The following is a 24,897-nucleotide window of genomic DNA, read 5'->3' on the forward strand; positions in this document are numbered from 1 at the left end:
GGAATGCAAAGAATATAGAATAGCCAAGACAACTTTGAAAAAGGAGCAAAGTTAGAGATCTAACACTATCTGATTCTAAGATTTAACATAGAACTTTATTATCAAGATAGTGTGGAATTGTTGTAAAGATAGACAAGCAGATGAGTAGACTAGAATACAGTCCAGAAATAAACTCATAAATACATGGATAGCTGATTTTGAACAAAGCTGAGAAGGTAATTCAGTGGAGAAAGGACGGTCTTTTCAACAAATGATGCTGGAACATCTGGATACCTATATGAAGAAAAATGAACTATAATCCGAATCATATACAAAAATTAACTCAAGATGGATCATAAACCTAAATGAACAACCAAGAAATATGACATCAAAAGCACAACCTATAAAAGAAAAAATATTCATAAATTAACTTCATTAAATAAAGAATTAAATTAAATATATTGCTGTTAAAAATTGCTAAAATGAAATGACAAACCACAGAATTTCAGGAAACATGTTTAAATCATATATCTGATAAAACACTCATATGTAGGATATGTGAAGAACTCTCAAAACTCAAAAATTAGAAAACAAATTTTAACTACTGAAACAGTTAAAAATGGGCAAAAAAATTTGAAGAGACACTTCATTAAAGATGGCCTACAGATGTCAAATAAGGGCAGAAAAATTCTTAATCATCATTAGCCATCAGGGAAATGCAAATTAAAACCTCAATGAGATACCACAACCCACCTGTTAAAATAACTGAAATTGAAACAACAATCCACTCCAGAAGCAGCAATACAGACCTTTGTATCATAGATAGGCAACACAATAAATTAGAAGATAATTACACAAAATTGAAGGGGGCAGTAAATTTACGTCAAATTTTCTTTATGTTAAAAGTTCACTCGGCACATTCTAGTTATCTCTGCACAGCCTACTGCTTACTCAGCCCTTCTGCAGAGTTTTTGCAGTGAATCCTCTTTAATCTATGTTATTTTTTCTCCACTGTTTTGCCTTTCATTAGCAAAATTCTAAGGAAGCAGGAAAAGGATTAATGCATCTATCAAACAATATGCCCTTTTTCCCCAGTACGTTGCCAGACACATTTCAATTGGAAGTTATTTTTTAAAAACTTTTTAGATATAAAATCAAAATGTCACAAGTAAGTAAATTAAGGTTTATTTTATGAATGTTCATGGATAATTTTCTCTGTTAATGCACAAAAAGCAAATCTGAACACATTACCACCATGTTCAAAATCATGTTAATAATTTTTCTTTAAGTTGGGGTAAAGAACAAAGTCCCTGACCTGGCCTCCAAAGCCCTGTGTTATCTAAATATGCTGGCCTCTCTGACCCCATCGGGCTCCTCCCTGCTTCTCTTTTTGCAAGCCACATTTACCATGCTGTGCTTCTCCAGTTACCTAGGTTCTCTGATAATCTGATAGTCCCTCCAATGATGAAGGCCCTGTGGATGGGACCTGTCCACAGGCAACAATCACTTTGTTAGAGTTGAAGACCCCTGGGCCCCACACAGACCTACTGAAACAAAATCTGCATTTTAACAAGATTTCCAGGAGATTCACAGGCAATAAAGTTTGAGGAGCACTGATCTAGATCACCTCTCACTGTGATCTTTTGTTTTTCCTTTGCTCCTCCCCAGATCTTTGCTTAGTAAGATTTCTCATCAGATTTCAGCTTAAAATTGGGAGTTAGGTGTGAGTCTGGAATGTGAGCTACAGTTTGCATGAGGAGGACAACTTTACTTGGGGTTCACTCCTGAAGGGAGTCTAGAACTTTGACCTCATTAAAATCATGTATGATTAGCTCAGACAATAGGGTACTAAGCAGAGCATCAAAATTCATAGATAAATTGAAGTTTTCATAAACATATCAGATGTGTCATCTGTGGTGAAAAGTAATGGCATAAAGTGTGGTTTCTACTGTTAAAACTGGAACTATCTACAATGACTGATGTTTATAATTTCAGAGCCTATGATGCCCCATGGGACAACCTGCCTTTCTCATACATGTCCAAGTCCACAGTGCCCAGTAAGTGCTTAGCTTTGCCCTAAAGGGAATCCTTGCAGGGGGTATCAAGGGAATTTTAGTTCTTCAGTCCTCCTTCTTCTGGCAAAAGTACACAGTTGTATAATTGGTTGACCTTTCTGTTCAAAGCAAATTAATATAAACTATAATTTCTTGAGCTTGGGAAGTCTCCAAAATGAATCAGTGTGCAAAGAATTGCTTCCTATGTTATTGTCATTTCTGTGCTGTTGTAGAGAAAGCCTAATGTATTGACAGGATATCCACAATTTCTCATAAGATATGGGTAAGAGAGAAATGATTTGTATAATATTCATTATTCTTTATATAAAAATTAAAATACTGTTTATAATAATTTTAGATTGGGTTCATAAGATGTCAAAATAGCCACATAGAAATGAAAAAAAGTGAATTAATTGTGTATTTTACTTTTGTGATTAAAATTTAGACATGTAAAATAGCTGTAAGACAGAATTGTTCCCTTTAATTTAATGATGTTTTATTATTTTGTTAACATAACTATAAAGATTTATAAGGTAAATTCTGGTGAACCAGAAAGTTAAATAATTTTAAATTGGGTTTAATGTTTTAGGTCATATGATTCTTATATAAGAAATCATTTAGAGCTTTCTGACAAAAAGACCCACTCTGATTAGTTAACTGATTAAAACTTTTAAGGTAAATCACTTAAATATTAATTCCTATATTCCTTCACATACTTACGAGAAAAATTTTATTGAATATTTTGTACATATAGCATAGAAATATATACATGTATTAGAATATAAATGAAAAAAGTATATAAATCATATATATATATGTTAGGAAATATATAGACAATGTTTCTCCACTACGTTTTCCAGCATTTATGAATTAATAAGTACCCACACACAAAATAAATTTGAGAACTTTCAGTTACTTAGTGATTGGGATTGAAGAGAAGGAAGGAAATTTCATATAAAAATCTACTTAACAACTGAAATTCTTGATGTTCATTATTTATATCACCTATATTCAAGATCCAGTTTGGGATCAGTTTTTGATTCTTCCCCCCAAACTAAAAAGCCCACAATTGGTGGAGAGTAAAGTGCTCTCAAGTTAAATGAGCAAGATTTCTAGATAAGGTGAGTTCTAATTACTCTAATAACAGAGAGAAAGTAATTTTAAATATGGAAAGAACTTTCTGTCAGTGCCAATATATTTATTAACAACACACAATTTGTAAGATACAATTTAAAATAGAAGTCTCTTTTTCTTTTTTTTTTTTTTTTGGCGGTACGCGGGTCTCCCGCTGTTGTGGCCTCTCCCGTTGCGGAGCACAGGCTCCGGACGCGCAGGCCCAGCGGCCATGGCTCACAGGCCCAGACGCTCCGCGGCATGTGGGATCCTCCCAGACGGGGGCACGAACCCGCGTCCCCTGCATCGGCAGGCGGACTCTCAACCACTGCACCACCAGGGAAGCCCAGAAGTCTCCTTTTCATATACGAATTCTAGAGGAAAATAAACTTTGCATAAAAAAGTAGATTCAGGAGAGACAACCTTAGGGAACACCAGAGTTAAAACACTCACCCCCAAGTCTCTGACCCTTTCCCTTTACAGGTTTCCCTTGCTATCTGAACGTAGAACATTCCTATGAAACCTTTTAAAAGCTGAAATGGCATAAAGAGAAGAAGCTATTACCTTAAGACACATCTTCCTAACAGACGGACAAAATAAATCAAGATAAAGCACAGATACAGACACAGTTCAAAGATATGATGGCTTGATGCTGATAATGATAAATGTAGTTCCCAGGGAAGGAGCTTGGTGGGGCCATTCTGGCTGCTGGGGGTGTGTGTTGTCTCTATAGCTGCTTGCTGCAAAAGAAATGCTGAACACTGTTTTTGCCTTTTATTGGTAATAGCAAAAATCCTTTTCGGATCTCTTTTGGTTAGTGAAAACAATTATTAATATAGTTCTTTCATAAAAGAGAAGTGGTGGTAAAGCAAACTTTTGAAAAGCGGGGCATACCTATATTTCCTCTTCAGCTTTTCTTGGACACTTGCTCTCTCAGATACTTCCTTCTCAGCTCTACTTTGGCTTGTCTTTCCTATACTTATCCATCTATGTCTCTGATATTTTCCATCTGTTATCTCCCCGCTGTTTTCTTTTCACCAACACACATTATCTTCTCACTTTTCCTGTTCCCTTTCTCCTCTCAACTCCTTACTCTCCTCTCTTTTAAAAACTTTCATTAAAATGTTCTAGAGGGAAAAAAAAAACCCATATGTGTCTAGGAGAAGTAGGAAAATGTCAATGGTTCTCCACCTTTCGTGGAGTACTCCAAATCCTTCCACCCACTTGTTTCCCTTTCACTTCTCATTATTCTCTGGCCTTAACTCAATCACAAAATGCAAACTGCTCTCACTAAGGCCACTAAAAATCCCTTAATTTCCACACTCAGTGAAATCTGATAACCCTTTGTCCTACTAGACCATTTATTTTGGCATTTGACACATCATTCTCTTCGTTCATTTTGAATATCTTTTCTCTAAGTTCATAACACTCAGTTTTCCAGTCTCCCTCCTGCTTCTCAGATCAGTATCCTTTTCTGGTCTCACCCTAGCCTTTCTCTGTTGTGAACCAGGCCTCTTGGTTGCCACAGGAAACGAGTTAATTGAATGGAAATGGCTCTAACAAAGAAATGCAAGAGACAATGGAGAAATCAGGTGAAAAAATGATCAGGAAGAGAAGGAAGCAAAGGAGCTAATCAACAGCCCAAATCATGGCCCAACACCAGCTCAATGAGACCTGCTGCCACTGCTGTTGAGGTTGGAATGCCAGCTCACACTCACAGTGCCATGGTTGTGGATGCAGGATGCGTTTGCTGGAGTCTTGATATTGCTGTCTTTGCAACCAATATTCTCTTTTGTCCCGGTACATTTTTTTTCTCTCTCTCTTCTTATTCCAAATGTAGGTTTTGTGGATTTGATTTGACAAATCTAGGTAAAGTTCCCTCACTCTATGTGCAAGGGGAATGGGAAAGTCAGTTTCTAGTTTTTTGGCTTCTTTTTTTTTAATTAATTTTTTATTGGAGTATAGTTGGTTTACAATGTTGTGTTAGTTTCTGCTGTACAGAAAAGTGAATCAGTTATAAATATACATATATCCACTCTTTTTAGATTCTATTCCCATATAGGTCATTATGGCTATCATCTTTTGGCTTCTTGAATGGGTGATACCCTCTATCAGCCACCACGACTATGTGGGAGAAAAGGGGATCAGATGTTGGCTATCTAATATATGCTGTGTATCCACTGTGTAACCTCTTTAAGTTCCTCAAGTTTCTTTCTGTGCCCTTCTTCTTCTTATGCATACTCTTCAATGGATAGGTTATCAATAAATATGCCTTCAGCTACCCCCAAAACTCCTAAGACATTATTTCTATTAAGCTATTTGTAGACTCATATTACTAAGTACATCTCATCTTGATGTTCAGAGGATGCTCTCTCCACAAACTGGCCACTGCAGCTGAGATCTTGATTTCAACTTTTGATGTCCATCTAGCCAGTCACCAAGTGACTCTTCTCTCCTTCACTGACCACCCTTTCACATCTAATGTCACAAGGTCCTAGTGTCTCTGCATTTTGAATTCTTTTGCATCTATCTCTCTGTCTTCCTCATGACAACCAAAGTTATATCACCAACGGACTAGGCACTACACATGCATTTGTGGAGCATTTTTTTAAAGTACAGATTCCTAGAACTGAATCTTGACCCACTGAATTAATTTCTACAGTAATGTCTCACAATGTATATTCTGCATAAAAAGCTCCACAATCAATTCTGATGTGTAATCTGGTTAGAAAACCATTGGACAATAAATAGCAATATCTCCTGAATAGTATCCCTGACTCCGGCTTTCCCTCCATGACACCTATTTTCTGTGCTGACAAAAAATTAATTTAAAATACTTTCTGAGGCCTCTCCCTGTCTTGAAAATTTTCAGTATATACATATTACCTGAGGCAAAGAGTTCATGATCCTTCACGTGGCATTCAATTCATTTTATAATCCAGATCCCTTAAACATCTATTCCCTTGACTAATAATCCAAGTCCCAGACTCAGCATTTCCCTACCACACTCTATCAGGTCCCCACAAATTTAGCAAATGGTTAGAATGTCTCTTTTATATAAATCTATTAATTTCTGCACATTATTTGAACTGAAATTATCATATTGAGTGGCATTTCTTCAAATCCCCCAGTTTATATAGTGATATTTTATGAAATTAAAAGGGCATTCTGATAGGAGTATGATTTCGACTCCACTTTACAAGTTTTCAATTCATAAATCCATAGTGAATGTTATTTTTATATTTATTGCATTTTATTTCAGGGGACATCCAGTGAAGGTATGGAAAAGGAAAATGCAACATTGCTGACAGAGTTTGTTCTCTCAGGATTTTCGTATCAACAGGAGTGGCAAATCCCCTGGTTCCTGGTATTCCTGGTGATATACCTCATCACCATTGTGGGGAACCTTGGTCTTATTGCTCTCACCTGGAATGACTCTCAACTTCACACCGCATGTACTTATTCCTTGGGAGTTTGGCTTTTGTGGATACTTCAGTATCATCCATAGTGACCCCCAAGATGCTGGTCAACTTCTCCGCCAAGAGTAAGATGATATTTCTCTCTGAATGCATGGTACAATTTTTTCCCTTTACAGTCAGTGCAACCAGGGAATGTTTTCTCTTGGCAAGTATGGCATATGATCGCTATGTGGCCATATGCAACCCTTTATTTATCCAGTGATTATGACCAATAGACTATGTATGCGACTGTTCATCTCATCATTTGTAGGTGGTGTCCTACATGCCTTTATTCATATAGGATTTTTATTCAGATTAACCTTCTGTAATTACAACATGATATATAACTTTTACTGTGAGAGTCCGCCTGCCGATGCAGGGGACACGGGTTCGTGCCCCGGTCCGGGAAGATCCCACATGCCACGGAGCGGCTGGGCCCGTGAGCCATGGCCACTGAGCCTGCGCATCCGGAGCCCGTGCTCCGCAACGGGAGAGGCCACAACAGTGAGAGGCCCGCGTACAGCAAAAAAAGAAAGAAGTTTGTAAGATAAAGAGATCAGTAGTATGTAAAAGTTATTCAAATGTGTTGTTGACAACAAGGGGCTTTAAATGCATATTATCAAAGCTCAAATAATGTTAAGATGATATGATTCCATAGTTCCCAGTGGGTAGCTGAGAAATACTTGAAAATGAGCAAGAATTTGGCTGTTTCATGCTCTAAAAGTCCTTGAAAGGTTGCTCTCCTCACATGCCATACTATTTAAGTATAATAAGCAATCCATTTTCAGAGCCATTTTGCCTTTCCTCTCCTGACACTTAAATTCCATACACATTCCATACCACTCAGGTCCTAACCCTCAAAACTACCGACCTCTGTTATTTACCCCTTCCATCCTGCTGATATCCTTTTCCTTTCCAAACATACCTGCAGGATTAACCTTTATAAACAGGACTCTGATTACATGATATCTTTCTTCAATAACTTTTAATAGATTGTCATTGCTACCAGATTTTTCACATATATGGGAAATGTATCTAGCGCTGTATACGTACATATGCATTATGATTATTTCTTCATTTATGTTAAGATTATATGGTATATAAATACAAGTAAATATACACGCATATATATCTATGTATACAGACTTCTTCCTTCCCTCCTCCCTCCCTCCCTCCTTCCTCCTTCCTTCCTTCTTTCTTTTTCTTTCTTTTCTTTCTTTCCTTCTTTCTTTCTTCTTTCTTTTTCTCTTTCTTTCTTTCTTTCTTTTTTTTTCTTTCTTCCTTTCTTCTCTCTTTCTTTCTTCATATTTCACCCTGCATATGTTCATCCCGGCATTCAAATAAAACCTTGCTTTAACTCTGAAGGCTCTTCCTCCACAATTCTCCTGTGGACTCTACATTATACCCAAACTGAGTTACTGAAAGCTTTCTGGACAAACCTCTCTCTCTCAGGTTCATGCTTTTGCTCACACAGGTCTCTCCACAGAGAATCCTCCCCACCCAACTTCTCTATTTTCATTTAAAATTGAAAAGGTATCATTTCCTCAACGTCTCTTTCAAATTTTACAACTTCTGCGATGTTTTTCCAGTGTACCTCAAAGATAATAGGAATGCTCACTCATCTCAAATGTTTAGCAGTTTATTTATTCTTCTTGGTCACACTTGGCCTCGTATAATAATATTTTTGGCCTACAAACTCTTTTAAATTACAATTTAGAAATCCTTCTGTCTTTTGTAGTAGATAGCACAGTGGCTTACACACATGAGCTCCTAAATAAGTATTCACAAAATATTTATAAACTTAAAATGATCTGACAGCTCACATACATAGAATACAGTAAGAGTGCATCACTCTTTTTCAACCCGGTAATGAGCCCAGGGAAATTACTGGACCTGGCATGGCTGCTGCATGCCAGCTCACCTTCTTAAATTTCTTTCATGACAATTGAAAATATTATCAGTAGGATTGGTTCCTGGGATAGAGTATGATAAAATATCAGGGAGAAGCCCTTAATCAGAGCTTTGGTTTAAAGATGCAAGACATATAATTATTTAAAACAAAAATCATTACTCTATATTCCTGGAAGTGCGAGTCACAAGATTAGACCAGGTCATCTGCCTTCTTTTTACTCCTCTGAGACATCCCCCTATGTCCCAAAAAGGGAATGCATTCATCACATTCCAGTTGCTTTTACTGTTTCTCCCTAAAGAGTCTTTTTTTTAAGGAAACTCCATACTGTTCTACATAGTGGCTGTATCAATTTACATTCCCACCAACATTGCAGGAGGGTTCCTTTTTTTCCACACCCTCTCCAGCATTTATTATTTGTAGACATTTTGATGACGGCCATTCTGACTGGTGTGAGGTGATACCTCATTGTAGTTTTGACTTGCATTTCTCTAATAACTGGCGATGCTGAGCATATTTTCATGTGCCTTTTGGCCATCTGTATATCTTCTTTGGAGAAATGTCTATTTAGGTCTGCTGCCCATTTTTTGATTGTGTTGTTTGTTTGTTTGATATTTTGCTATATGAGCTGTTTGTATATTTTGGAGATTAAACCCTTGTCAGTCTCATTGTTTGCAAACATTTTCTCCCATACTGTAGGTTGTCTTTTTGGTTTGTTTATAGTTTCCTTTGCTGTGCAAAAGCTTTTAAGTTTAATTAGGTCCCATATGTTTATTTGTTATTTCAATTCCTCTAGGAGGTGGATCCAAAAAAATATTGCTGTGATTTATGTCAAATAGTGTTCTGCCTATGTTTTCCTTTAGGAGTTTTATAGTAACTGGTTTTACATTTAGGTCTTTAATCTATTTTGAGTTTATTTTTGTGTATGGTGTTAGAGAATATTCTAATTTAATTGTTTTACATGTAGCTGACCAGTTTTCTCTGCACCACTTATTGAAGAGACTGTCTTTTCTCCATTGTATATTATTGCCTCCTTTGTCATAGATTAATTGACCATAGGTGTGTGGATTTATTTCTGGGCTTTTTATCCTGTTCCATTAAAATAGAGCTACCATACGATCCTGCAATCCCACTCCTGGGCATATATCTGAAGAAAAACATGACTTAAAATGATACATGCACCCCAATGTTCATTGCAGCAATAGCCAAGACATGGAAGCAACTTAAATGTCCATCAATGGATGAATGGATAAAGAAGATGTGGTATAATATATGCGGTGGAATATTACTCAGCCATACAAAAGAATGAAATAATGCCATTTGCAGAACATGCATGAACCTAGAGATTACCATACTAAGTGAAGTAAGCCAGACAGAGAAACACAAATATCATATGATATCGCTTATATGTGGAATCTTTTAAAAAATGATACAAATGAACTTATATACAAAACAGAAATAGGCCCAAAGACATAGAGAATAAACTTATGGTTACCAAAGGGGAAGGTGGTGGAGGGATAAGTTAGGAGTTTGGGATCAACATATACACACTACTATGTATAACATAGATAACCAACAGGGGCCTACTGTATACCACAGAGAACTTTACTCAATATTTTGTAATAACATATAGGGGAAAAGAATCTGAAAAAGAATAGATACATATATATGTATAACTGAATCACTTTGCTGTACATCTGAAACTAACATGACATTGTAAATCACCTATGCTTCAATTTAAAAAAATTAAAAATAATAAAAAAGAATCATTGTTATTGCATATGTACATAGTTCAATGATTTTTATTACTGTATAAGGTTTCCATTGTTTAGATGGATTCCTTCAATTATTTAGATTTTTGCTTCTTCATACATTGTAATGACCCAAAGACTAACTGAAAGTATAGGCAGCGGTATGTATTTCTTCTGCCATCATTAGCACTGTTTCCTAAAGAATTTTTCTTTGAATGAGAAGTCTGGTGTCAAGCTATGAGTATATGAGTGGGTGTATAACCCATCACATCTTAATTTAGGTTGCTGAGTACAGAACAGACAGTTGGAGGCCTCTCAGAAGTGCAGACTTCCTTGAAGGCTTCTCTTGTAGACATCTAGTCTACAGATTCCTCTGCTCTCTATTGATCTTCAGTACAATCTCAACTACTTTATGCCTTCCAGAAATTACCAAAATCCCTACTCAAATGATGTGATCTCATTCACTTCTGTTATAGATTTATTCATTTGTACATTTTTTTGTCATTTCAGTGGTATGTAGGTAAAGAGGTAAAAGATACACCTGTGAAAAATCCACATTTTGGGACAAGATATTCTGCTGATTCCTTTAAAAAGAAACTATGAAATGAAATCTGTATTGTTTAATGGTTATTTAGATTTAGAGGATAATATAATTTTGCTAAGTTCCTCCAGTTGTCTGGACACTGCTGATGCTAGATTAGATCATTTGTTGGAAATACAAATAATATACTTGAGATATTCTTTATTATGAAGTTGTATTCATTTTCTTAACCTGGAGATTGAAAAGAATACATAATAAATTATCTCTCTTTATGTATATGTGCATATGTTTTTTTCTCTTTGCCTTCCAATACCTTCTACTAAGTAAGACTTCTACTGTTCAGGAGATTGTTGATAATTTTATCCTAGACTGTGTTCAAAGAAATAACATAACTAGGATTGGGCAAAAACAAACAAATATAAATCAAAATTAGAACTGTATAACTAAAGTCTGTTTTGTTGACTAATTATGGCATGTAGTCTTAGTACAGGTAGTATTAGGAAAGTGTCAAAACCTCTCTGGTATAGGCTTTCATTTTAGCTCTTTTTGCTGGTCTTTTAAAACAAAGGTTTGAAAAATTTAGTGGGCATCAGAATCACCTGGAGAGCTTATGAAAACACAGACTGATGGGCATTATCATTAGAGTTTCTAATTCAGTCATGCTAATCCTGTTGTTTTGGGACTATACATAGCAAACTACTGTTGTGAACTGAATGTTGATTTCCCCCCAAATTCATACATTGAAGCACTAATCCCCTAACGTGGTGGTATTTGGAATGAGGACTTTAGGAGGTAATTAGGGTAGGAATAGATCATAAGGGTCAGGTTTTCATGATGGTATTAGTGCCCTTAAAAGAAGAGAAAGAGGCAAGAGAACTAACTCCTCCCCACCACCCCCAGGAATACTCAACCTGCAAAGGCCAAGTGAGAAGGCTGCTGCCTACTAGGCCAGGAAGCAATCTCTCACCATGTACAATAAGTATCTGCTGGCCCCTTGCTCTTGGACGTCCCATCTTCCAGAATGTAAGAAGTAAATGTCGGTGGTATAAGCAACACAATCTATGATATTCTGTTACAGTAGCCTGAGCTAAGATAATCACTGTTTTAAAGTAAGCAGTGAAGGAAAATTGTTATAGTATTAGGACATTTAGATATCAGATGAAACAGAGTTTCCATATACTCTATTCCCTACTTAAACAGCACTCTGAAAATATTTTGACAGTTTGCACCCTCTATTTATACTTTCCTTTCAGTTTTGGACAGAAAGACGCAAATAGGGCATCTATTTCAAAGGATGAAGTATTGTGGATTTTTAAATAATTTTTTCTCGGGAACCATGATTGATAGTGATGATAGCCAATAAAAACCACATTGGCTAATTTCAATATGGTTAATGGGAGGGTTCTCTGTCCCTTTTTAAAAATTAATTACCAAGGCAGATCAGCATTTAGATCACCTCTTTCAAGTACAACTTCATATACACAATATTCCTTATGCTGTAGTACGTGACGTTTACCTCTTCTGAAAAGGTACCTTCATAGTGAGACTTATTTAGAGCAATAGCTAACAGTTACATCATAATATTGCCCTCACTTTGCAAGATAAAACAAGATGTTCACTAAACATACAGTGAGTTTTGGTTATAGTCATGGTTGTCTAGAGTAACAGAACCAGGAGAATCTATCTCTCTATCTCACTACCTCCCTATATATCTATCTATCATCTATTTATCTATCTATCTATCTATATTTCTACCAAGACATTTATTATAAGATATTGGCTGACATGATATGGAGTCTGAGAGGTTCCATGATTTTCCCTCTGCAAGCTGGAGAGTGAGGACAGCAGTGTCCTACTTCAAAGGTCTCGGGCAGTAGGGCCAATTGTATAGATTCCTTTTTGAGTATGAAGTCCTGAGAATCAGATCATCAAGGGCAGGAGAATATCAATGCTAACCAGTCAAACAGAAAGTGAATTCCACCTTCCTCTGCCTCTTTGTTCCATCCAAGCCCACACCAGACTGGCTAATGCCCAGCTACACTGCAGAGAGTCATCAGCTTTACTGAGTCCACCAATTCCACACTAATTTGGAACTTCCTCACAGAAACACCCCCAAATAATGTGTAATTAGATATATAGACAGTCCACGGACCAGTTGACACATACAATTAACCATTACAGGTTCACCTTTTGTCAACTTAGCACCCATACACATATCTTAAAACTATTCTATTTCTAAATAACGATAATAGCAAGGTCACCTAACATGATACAACTATGCTATGTACAACCAAAAATGTATTACTTCTTCCCCGGAGTGGAGGTAAAATCTTTGAGTGATGTTTACTATTGATTCTCCTTGATATCTGGTAATACAAATACTAAGATGTCAAATTAACAACACTCATTATACTATAAAGTCAGTACATCTTATGTCTCATGATAAGGGAATAAGAGTGGAAAGAAAACAAAGCTGTTTGCTATACACACCCACAAATGTTTTCATATCAAACTAAGAAGGAAATCTCTTGGCAAATTACACCTCATATCTGTAACTGGACATGTGATTGTTGCTGGTATTTTAACTAACTTCTTTCAGTACCCATTCTGCATTCTCTTCGCCTCCAGCAAACACCTCACTCAGGTGGTCATTGTTCTTCACCTTGTGGAATAAGCCAAAGGTTCACTCCTGAAGAGTCTGGGCCATTAGAACTACTATGTGGTTTGGCCTGTCAAAGTTTTCCATTGATCTTAACCATGGGAATGATAATGCTAAGAAATAGCCTAAGGTACCTTCTGTATTCCAGACATACTCTTCCTTACCCTCTTTGTGGAATAGTCCAGTTTCCTCTTGGTAGTTGCCATCAATCACCTCAGCCAGCACAGTAACTCACTTCTTTGTCTCATGAGTCAAAGGAACGTAAAGTCAAAGGGACCAAGGGGCAGTCTACTTTCAGCTCAACGGAAGCATTGTTGTGTGTCCTGGTGGAAGCAGGACTGCCCACTGTAAGGTTTTCCCTTCCTAAATGTCACAGAGAGGAGTTGTCATGCAACAGCTGTCCACTTTATGATGGTGCCTGCGTACCATGCAGAACCATCTGTAAATCAGGCCCCAGTCTTCTCTTCTCTGTCAACTCATCATAGAGAATTCCCTATAGGACCACAGGTCCAGGCTGGGAGACAGAAGCCATTGCAGCAGGAGTAGAGGCCAATAGCATTTGAACCACTTCTTCATGTAACTTACTTGTGCCTTCAGGACCTGTTCCTGCCTTGATCAAGTGTCTACTACTTCTATTCGATGAAGAAATGCTGCTGTGCACACTGAACTTTATGGTTAGTGGGTCAAATAACATTCAGTGTGTCAAGGGCAGCTCTGGTATCATGGCAAATTGGTGGCCCACTGTTAAACGTTCATTTTTTACCAAGGCTCACTAGCAGTCCAACAGCTGTTTCTCTAAAGTACAGTAATTATCCACAGAGGATGGCAGTGCTTTGCTCAAAATTCTAAAGGCCTGCACTGTGATCAACCTCTAGAGGCTTATTAAAGGCTCCAAGCATCTGCCACTGCCATTTCAGGCTCCACTGGATCTGCTGGATATGGCTCTAGGAGCAGAACAGCTTGCACAGAAGCCAAGACATGTTGCAAAGCCTTCTTTTGCTCTGAGACCCACTCAAAACTAGCAGCTGGTAAATGGGTTGGAGTAACACACCCAAATAATGCTAATACTGCTCCAAAATCCACAGGGGCACATTATGTGTTGTGCCTCTCTTTTGGTTTCAGGAAGGGTCAGGTTTAACAACTTATCCTTCACCTTAGAAGGGTTTTCTTGATATGCCCTATATCACTGGACACCTAGAAATTTCACTGAAGTAGAAGGCCCCTGAAATTTTGTCAGATTTGTTTTCCACCTCTGTCCTACAAATGGCTAACTAATAAATATTATTTCTTGCTCACTAAGACCAATCAGCACAATGTCATCCATGTAACAGACTAGTGTGATATAATATTTACAAATCATATGTGTGATAAAAGGCTTGTTTCCAGGATATATGAAGCACTCTCAAAATTCATAATAAAAAACAACTAAACCAATTAAAAATGGGTAAAATATTTGAACACTTTACCAAAAGAGATATACAGATGTTAAAGAAGGATGCAAAAAGATGCTTTATAAAATTAGTTACTAGGGAAATGCAAATGAAAGTGCTATGAGATATTACCTAGTAAAATGACCAAAATTGAAAAGACTACCCAGAGTGGAAGCAGTAATACAGGCCTTTGCGCTCAGAGAGAGGCAACCAAATAAGTTAGGAGATAATTATACAAAATTGAAGAGGGCGGTAAATTTTAGTCAAGTGTTGGTTATGTTGAAGCTACCTCTGCACATCATACTCCCCACTCCACTCTTCTGTGCACTTTTCACAGGACTCGACTCTTCTATGTTATTTTCTCCTCTACTTTGGCTTTCATCAGCAAAATTGTAAGGAAGCAGATTAACTGATCAATCAATCTACTAAAATGATGCTGTTTGCTTTCCCCCATCTAGCCATCCAAGTCCCAAGTGGAGGCTAAGCATTTTCTTTTGTTACTCAGATATCGTACCAAAATACCACAAATAAGTAAGTTAAGTTTTATTTTTCTGAATGAATGTACACTGACAACTTTCTCTGTTAATGCAAAAAAGGCAAATCTGATCATCATGGTACCACCATTTCTAAACCCCTCAATAGCTTTCCTTTAAATTAAGGTATAGAACAAAGTCCCTGATCTGGCCTCCAAGGCCCTGTGTTACCCCCATATGCTGGCCTCCCTGACCCATCTGGCTCCTCCCTGCATCCCTCTTTGCAAGCCAGCTACATTTACCATGCTGTGCTTCTCCAATTATCTAGGCTCTCTGATAATCTAGGCTCTCCATGATAAAGACCCTGTGGATGGCACCTGTTCACAGGCATCACCTCTTGGAAATGAAGACGCTCAGGCCCCACCACTGATCTACAGAAACAGAATTTGCTTTTTAACAAGATCTCCAGGAGACTCACAGACATTAAAGTTTGAGAAGCACTGCTATTAGATTGTCTCCCACTGTGGTCCTTTGTTTTGTTTTTCCTTTACTCCTTCCCCAGACGTTTGCTTGGTAAGATTTCTCACCAGATTTCAGCTTAAAGTTGGGAGTTAGCTATGGGTCTGGAACGTGAGCTACAGTTTGCATGAGGAGGACAAATTTACTTGGGTTGGGTCTTGACAGGAATCTAGAAATTAGGCCTCATTAAAATCATGTGTGATTAGCTCAGATAAGACCATACTGATCAAAGCACTCAGAGCATCAGCATTTATTGATAAACTGGAGTTTGCAAAAACATGTCAGAAGTGTCCTCTGTGGTTGAAAATAGTGCCATAAAGTGTAATTTCTACTGTTAAAACCAGAACTGTCTGCAATGGCTGACATTTATGATTTCAGAGACTGTGGTGCCCCGTGCAGCAACCTGGATTTCTCATACATGTCCAAATCCACAATGCCCAGAACAGCTTAGCTTTGTCCAAAAGGTAATCAATGGGTGCTATCAGGGGAATTTAAGTTCTTCACTCCTTCCTCTTCTGGCAAAAGCACACAGTTATACAATTGGTTAACTCTTGTGTTAAACACAAATTTATATAAACTTATGTAAACAACATTTTCCTGAGCTTGGATAATGAAGCCTCCAAAGTGAATCAGTGTGCAAAGAATTGTCACCTGTGTTATTGTCATTGCAGTGCTCTTATATTAGTTTCTACTTCAGAAAGTCAAACACTGAAAGGAGCTCAACAATTTCTAACAGATATAGGTAAGAGAGAATGCTTTTTGTAATATTCATTATTTTTTTCATAGAAAGTTAAAATACTGTTAAATTTGTAATAATTTTGATTTGATTTACAAGATACCAAAATAGCCAGTTGAAAATGGAAAACAAATAGTGAATAATCTGCATGCTTTATTATTGTGAGTAAAATCTGGATGAGCAAAATAGCTCTAAGAACACATTGTACTCTTTAAATATTTAATCATCTGGTTAGCATACTTACAATGACTCTATAGGATAAGTTTTGGTGAATTAGAACATTAAACAAATGAACAGTGGTTTAAGGATTTAGGTCAATGTTTTCTACATAAGAAATATTTCTGATAATTGCCTTCAAAATATTTATTTAATTTAAATTTTAAGTTAAATCACTTAAATAATAACCTCTCTATTCTTTCACCTACTTCTGACAATAATTTCGTTATACATACATGTATATACACATATATATATACAGAAAAATGAAGAAAATGTTTCTCCAGTGCTTTTCTCAGATTTATGACTTAATAACTAACCACACATCAAATTGAGAAGTTTTGAAATGCTTAGTGATTTGAGATTGCATGGAAGGATGTTCACTCGAAATAAATATACATTTAACAACTGCAGTTATTGGCACTGGTTATTTATATTGCCTGTATTAAGTTCCAGTCTTTGGATCAATTTTATTCCACTAATAAAACTTGTGGAGAAGCAAATGCTTTAATGGCAAACCAGGAGGATTTCTAAAGAAAGTCAGCTCTAATCATAGTAATAACAAAGATAAAGCATCTTTTATATATGAAAAGAACTTTGAGGCCATGCTAGTATATTTATGAGCAGAAAGTAAAATTAAAATGAAAGTTTTTAACACACCATTGTAAAGCAATTATACTCCAATAAAGATGTTTAAAAAAAATTCTTAATTAAAAAACCTAAAAAAAAATGCAAGTTTCTAATTAATACACAAATTCCATAGGAAAATAAACTTGGAGTTTTTAATAAAAGAAAAAGAAAGGTGACCCTGTGTTGACAACTTCTGTTAAAGCCAGAGTTGACAGATATTTATCCTCCAAATGCTGAGACTTTCCCCTTATTTCATCTTCAGCCTTCCTCTGATACTTCCTCTCTCTATTTGCTTGTCTTTCCTACACTTATTCATCTATGTTCGTTTGTCTCTTCCAGTTTTTTGTTGTTCCTTGTCACCCACACAAATTTTCCATTCCACTTCTCTACCCACTCTCATCTCAATGACCTCTTCTCTCTCTTTTGAAAACTTTCATGACATTGTTCTATAAGGAAAAATATCGCATCTGTCTATGGGCGGTGGTAAACAAATGTCAACTGTTGTCCACAACTTAGATACTTTATTTCATTCTCCTCACTGCTGTGCCATTTGCTTCCTTTTCATTTCTCATTATTCTCCAACCTCAACTCTATCCCAAAATGGAAATTGCTCTCACTAAAAACTCTCTTAATTCCTACACACAATGATCTCTATTCACTCCTTATCCTACCAGAGCAATTATTTCATTTTAGGCACTGTATTTTCCTTTGTCCTTCTTGAGTATTTTCCTCTCTTTAAGTTCCCAACACTCAGCTTTCCAGTTCCCTCCTGCTTCTCTGACACTCTGCTCTGTAGCCTTTTCTGGTCTTTCCTTTTCTCCTTTTGTGTGAGCCAGAGCTCTTGGCTGCAAGATGAAATGACTTAATTGAATGAAAATTGGCTTGGACATAGAAATGTTAGGGAAGTTGGGGAAATCCACTAAAGAAATTGGCAGGACACAAAGAAAGAAGTCAGACAGTCAACAGCCAAAATCATGTCCCATCTCTAGCTCAATAAGACCTGTTGTCATTGCTGCTGAACTTGAATGCCACAATTCACACTCTCAATGCCATTGCTATGGGTACAGGATTTTCTGGGGTCATGATATTGTTTCCTTGGTTGACTTTACAACCAAAATTCTCTTTGTCCAAATTTGACCTCTTTCTCCCCTCTCCATATCCCAAATAGAGTGTAAATGAGTTTTTTTTGGCTAACCCTATATCAAGCCCCCTCATTCTAGGTACCAGGGGGATGGGAAAGTTAGTTTCCAGAAACTTTGGCTTCTAGAGAGGATGAGAGCTTTAGTCTGCCACCAAGACTCATTTGGTAGAAAAGAGGATCAGATGTGAACCAACTAATAAATGATGTACATCCATTTTTAATCTCTTTAATGTAACTTCTTCAAGTTTATTTTCATTCCTTCCTCTTTTTTTTTTTACCTTACGCACACTGTCCAATGTATAAGCCATATATAAGTATGTTTTCAGCCACCTCAATGATACCCAAGTCATTATTTCTATTAAGCACCTGTAGAATCATACTGCTAAGTTTATCTCACCTGGATGTTCAGAGGATGCTCCTTGCAAAAACTAGCTACTGCATCTGAGTCTTCAATCTCAATTTTTAATGACTACCTATCCAGTCATTAAAGAGAGTGACTCTCTCTCCTTTACTAATTACTCCTTCACATTTAATCTGTCACCAAGTCTTAGTGACTCTACATTCTGATTTATTTTGATCTATCTCTTTGTCTCCCTCATCATTCTAATCATATCACACATGAACCAAGAACCTCACATACATTTTAATCAACTGGGGAGCATTTAAAAATGCATATTACTTGACCACATTCATGATCTACTAAATCAATTTCTACAGTAGTACCTCAGACTCAATGTTTTGCATGGAAAACTACCCCAAACAATTCGGATGTGTAATCTGGTTTGGGAGTTACTGGACAACAGTCATAACTTCCTGAAGAGTATTCATGAAACAAGATTCTTCTTCCTGCAGACTATTTCTACAACCAAATATTGAATTTCAAAACTAACTGATGATGGCACTCCACATCTTAAAAGTTTTCAGTGCTTGCCTATTACTTGAAGAATAAAATTGAAGATCATTCACATGGCATTCAATTCGTTTGATAATCCAGGCCTTTCTAAGATTTTTTTGATGTGCATCCATGTCAAACACACAGAATTTCCCTACCTCATTCAATAGCTTCCCCATAAATTTGCCCATGTTCAGAATTTCTTTCTTTTCTTCTAAGTCTGTTTATTCCTATACATATTTTGAACTGAAATAATCACATTTTTCCAATATAGCAATTTCCTGAAATACTTTTCATGTATTAAAGAGTAAATAAAATAAATGGCATTCAGTCTAGTGTATGGTTTTATTTATATTAGCTTAACCAAATCTTCTTTTTAAACTTCTGATAAATGTTACTTTACATTTACTGCATTGTATTTTAGAGGCCATCTAAGGATATGGAAATGGAAAATGCAACAGAGCTGACAGAGTTTGCTCTCACAGGACTTACATACCAACCAGAGTGGCAAATCCTCTTGTTCCTGCTGTTCTTAATGCTACACCTCATCACCATGTGGGAAACCGTGGTCTGATTGCTCTCATCTGTAATGATCCTCACCTTCACATTCCCATGTACTTATTCCTTGGGAGCTTGGCTTTTGTAGATACTTGGTTATCACCCACAGTGGCCCCCAAGATGCTGGTCAACTTCTTTGCCAACAGCAAAATGATCTCTCTCTTTGATTGCAAGATACAATTTTTTTCCCTTGCAATCTGTAACCATGGAATGTTTTTTGCTGACAATGGCGTATGATCGCTATGTGGCCATATGCAAACCATTACACTATCCAGTGATTATGTCAACTAGGCTATGCATCTGGCTATTAGTTTTGTCATTTATAGGTAGCCTTTTCCATGCCATATTTCATAATGCTTTTTTATTCAGATTAACTTTTTGCAATTCCATCATAGTACATCACTTTTACTGTGACATTATACCATTATTTAAGATTTCCTGTACTGATCCTTCCATTAATTTTCTGATGATTTTTATTTTCTCTGATCAATATAGTTGTTCACTATTTTCATTGTTCTTGTGTCTTACACACTTATTCTCTTTACAATCTTAAACAAGAAGTCTGTAGAAGGCATAAGGAAGGCCTTCTCCACCTGTGGAGCCCAACTCCTATGTGTCTCTTTGTACTATGGGCCTCTTCTCTTCATGTATGTGTGCCCTGGATCCACACAAGCAGATGATCAAGATATGACGGACTCTTTATTTTACACTGTCATAATTCCTTTGTTAAATCCAATTATCTACAGCCTGAGAAATAAGAAAGTCATAGATTCACTGACAAAAATGTTAAAGAGAAATGCTAATAGGTGTTCTTCTTTCATTAAAACAACACATAATTGTACAGGTTAGATGTTGCTATGTGTTGACTAGTGTTCAAAGTTTTTTGCATTTATAATTGTCCTACAATTTTAATGACTTAAGATGTTAGTGCCTAACAGATTCCTTAAAGTATTTGCATATCTTATTCAAAAATATGTAAGGAGGGGGTGGAGGCAAGATGGCGGACTAGGAGGACGCGGAATTTGCGTCCACATTCCCTGTCCACTAGGGCACCTACCAGGCACTGGTGGGGTACCATGGACACCTAGGGTACGGGAGGAACCCCCAGCGACTGGGTAGGACATGGAGCATGGGGGGAGTGAAGGGGGAGGAGAAGTGGAGGCGGGACGGGACTGGCACCCCTGAGGGGCAGCTGGGGGAGGAGAAGGGATCCCACACCCGAAGGGGGAAACTGGGGGACCATTGGGAGGACAGAGGATCAAAAGGGAGCATAGCCAGGTTTCCCCTGCCCACCTGGGGCCCCAGGAACCTGCTGAGATCCTGGGCCTGATCCTCTGCCCACCGAGGCCCCCTCCAGCCGCGCAGGTCCTGAGGGAGTGGGGGGAGGGAAGGGGGAGCAAGAGTAAAGGATGGACCTACAGGCCGGCACCTCTGAGGGGCGGCTGGGGGAGGGGAGGAGTTTCTACACCCAGCGGGATCCACCCATGGTTAGGGGTCCAGGGGGGATGGGGGAGACCCTGTGGGAGACCCTGAGGGGGGAACGGAGGAATGGAAGGGAACGTGGCCAGCACTTTCCCTGTCCACTTAGGCACTGGGGAGCCTGTTGGGCCCTCAGGTCTAATCCTCTGCCCTCGGAGCTTCCCTCTTACCGCACAGAGCCCAAGCCCTGTCCCTACACCCCCACCCAGGGCCCTACCTCTACACTCAGAGACCCCCTCCAATGTGCTGGGTCTAAACCCCACCCACACACCCTCACCCAGGGCCCTACCTCCAAACTCCAGAACCCCACACTCCACTTATGCTGCCTCTCCCCTTCCACACAGGTCCTAAGCAGAGGCCCTGCACCTCGCTTTAACATCGCCCTGCCTAGGCCCCGCCCCAAAGGCCTTTTCTGGCTGTGTGCGTCCTGAGCCTAAGCCCTGCCTAGGCCCCACCCCTGCCTAAGTTCCACCCCCGCCTAAACTCCACGCCCCCTATAGCCAAGGACTTTTTTTTTTTTCTTCTTCTTTTAGGTTCGGGTTCTGTTTTACCTTGTTGTTGTTGACACATTTATATTTTTATTTTTTCTAATATATCTTTTATTTTTAAAATTTTTTTTAAATTTTATTTTATTCTTTATACTTTGTTATTGTTCTGCTCCTTTTGGCTTGTTCCCCCCTTCTTTTTTCTTTTCTTTTTTCTGTTGTGGTTTTGTTTTACCTTGTTGCAGTTGTTTCGATTATATTTTTCATAATATATTTTTTACCTTTCTAATTTTATTTTATTTTTTATTCTTTGTTATTGTACTGCTCCTTTTTTTCTTTTTTTTTTTTTTCCACTGAGCCACATGGCTTGTGGGATCTTGGTTCCCAGTCTGGAGGTTGGGCCTCCAAACAAACAAAAAGCAAAAGCCCAAACAAAATTTGTCCTCAAAAATTATATTAAGATTTAAAGGGTTTTCTCTTCTAAATGTTAGAAAAACTAAAGTATAAAAGCAAGCTTTTAATCTACTCTGATATACTTTGGAAAATTTTACACAATTTTCTTAGAATCAGAAAAATTGTAGATGAGTCAATTCAGATTAGGAATACCACTAACCTGGACTGATTCCAATTATGACTATTGATATATGCATAGCATTAACAAAAACCTGGAGATGCTGATCAAGCATATTGAGATATAAAATGTTAAAAATTCTACATTTATAAACAAAAACACTTATTGATTCTTATATGTACAATTACGAAAGAAAAAAATAATTTACTGAGAACCTACTATCTGCTAGGCACTAAGCTAGAACTCATATATATTTACCTACTAAAGAGTTAGACATGATTTTTCTCAGTAAAAAATTTCATGCTTTGAAATATCAAGGAAAGGATTTATTACCAAAAGACCAAATCTAGAAATAATAAGCAGATTAATTGATGTATGTGATTCTCTGATCATTTGCCTTTTGGCCTCAATCCATTTTCCAACTTCCTCTCCTGTGTTTTGTTTTATAATTAAGGACCACTGTAAACTCTATTTCCCAGACTCCCTCCCTTTCAAATGTCTTCTGGCTAGATTTGGACAATGATGAGCACTGTAACTAAAGAGTGGGGGGAAACCCACAATATTTCTGCCCTGTTCCACTGCTGTAGGGAGTGTCTCCAGCACAAGCTGCATCTTATCACTGAGTCCACCTCCTGCAGGGAAACTGCTCATGCGGGTCAAATCATGGGTTCTGTTAACTAACCACTCATCCTCATGGGAGCTTCCTACCATTAGTAATCTCTGGGCTGCCTTACTATTCCCTGTTTGACTTTTTGATTTTACAACACTTTCAAACCATTTGCTAAATTAAATTTTCTCTTCTTAACTAGTGGGTAAGGTCTTTGTTTTCCTGAATTGTTCCTCTTACAATGACTACATAAAATTTAAAAACTTTTATATAATAATAAAATAGAAGAGTTAACAGCCACATAAAAATATAAGAAAAGATATTTAAGACATTTATGAGGGAAAGAAAAAGTTTAACACCTTTAATATATAAGGAACTCTTACAATTCATTAAAACATGCAAACATCTGAATGGAAGGAAGGGCCAGTGAACATTCAGCTGAAGAATTAAAAATATCCAATAAGTTTAAGAAATATATTTAACTTATTTCAATTTAAATAAATGAAATTAAAAATATTTTGTTTTATTTATTTTACTTCTATGGGGTGAGGGGAAAGAAGAGCTATCAGTTTGGAAAACATTTAAAAGGATAATGATAGCCAATTTGTGGGAATATAATGGAGCAGTTTTACTGCTAAGATTGATAGTCTTTATGAGGACAGTAAACAAAATAGATTAGATTGGGGGTGGCCACAACTGGGGAAGAATCTTGATCATGGGACTTAGAGGTCATCCGGGCCCAGGGTAGAGAGCCTGGGTGGGACAGTAGTGGCCATTGATGGCACTTACTAAAGTGGCACCTCAGAAGCCACCCAGATCTCTTAGCAGAGCCATGGACACCTACACAGGCAGCACACTGAACCTCTGTGCATGTGACCCACTCATTTTAACACTCCCCTCTGCTGGGGCAAAGGTTCTAGCACAGGGAGAGGGAAAAAGACACACTTAAAGGGAACAGGGCCCCCTCAAAGCCCAATCCTCATGGCTTCTGAAAAAATAAATAATAAAACATAAATAAACAATTTACCAGATAAAAAATTCAAACATTGGTAGGAAAAATGTGAACTGAATTGGGGAAAATAATTGATCTAAACACTGAACAATTTGACAAGGGACTAGAATGCAAAAAAGACCCAGTCAAAAATGAATAATTTAATAGCTGAAATAAAAAACACACTAGAAGAAATGAATAGCAGACCAACTGATACAGAAGAATGCATAAGTGATTTGGAAGACAGAATAATGAAAATCAACCAATCAGAACAATAGGAAGAAAAACAAGTTTAAAAAATAAAAGCACTCTGGAATACCATGAAGTGATTCTACATTCACATTATAGGGGTTCCAGAAGGAGAAAATAGAGAAAATGGTGGAAAAAATGTATTTGAGGAAACTGTAGTTGAAAATTTCCCAAACCTGAAGAAGGAATAGATATCCAGGTACATGAAGCACAGAGGGTCCCAAAGAAGATGAACCCAAATAGACCCATACCAAGACATATCCTAACAAAAGTTAAAGAGAGAACTCTAAGGCAGCAAGAAAAAGAACAGCCATAGTCAAATGAATCCCCATAAGACTATCAGCTGATTTCTTTGCAGAAACTTTGCAGGCCAGAAGAGAGTAGCATAATGTATTCAAAGTCCTGAAAGGGAAAAACTTGAAACCTAGGATACTCTACCCCTCAAGATTATGATTT

The 24,897-nt window shown here is 37.4% G+C and overlaps 2 pseudogenes; both read left to right on the top strand.

Annotated features, from left to right (window-relative positions):
• Positions 1-6,405: 6,405 nt before the first annotated feature.
• On the top strand, positions 6,406-14,240 carry LOC114890249 (annotated as a pseudogene).
• A 5,652-nt stretch (positions 14,241-19,892) lies between these two features.
• LOC114890250 lies at positions 19,893-20,908 on the top strand (annotated as a pseudogene).
• Positions 20,909-24,897: the final 3,989 nt, after the last annotated feature.

The sequence above is a fragment of the Monodon monoceros genome, unplaced genomic scaffold, assembly GCF_005190385.1.
Source record: "Monodon monoceros isolate NGI ecotype Baffin Bay Population unplaced genomic scaffold, NGI_Narwhal_1 Super_Scaffold_11, whole genome shotgun sequence".
Taxonomy (NCBI): Eukaryota; Metazoa; Chordata; class Mammalia; order Artiodactyla; family Monodontidae; genus Monodon; species Monodon monoceros.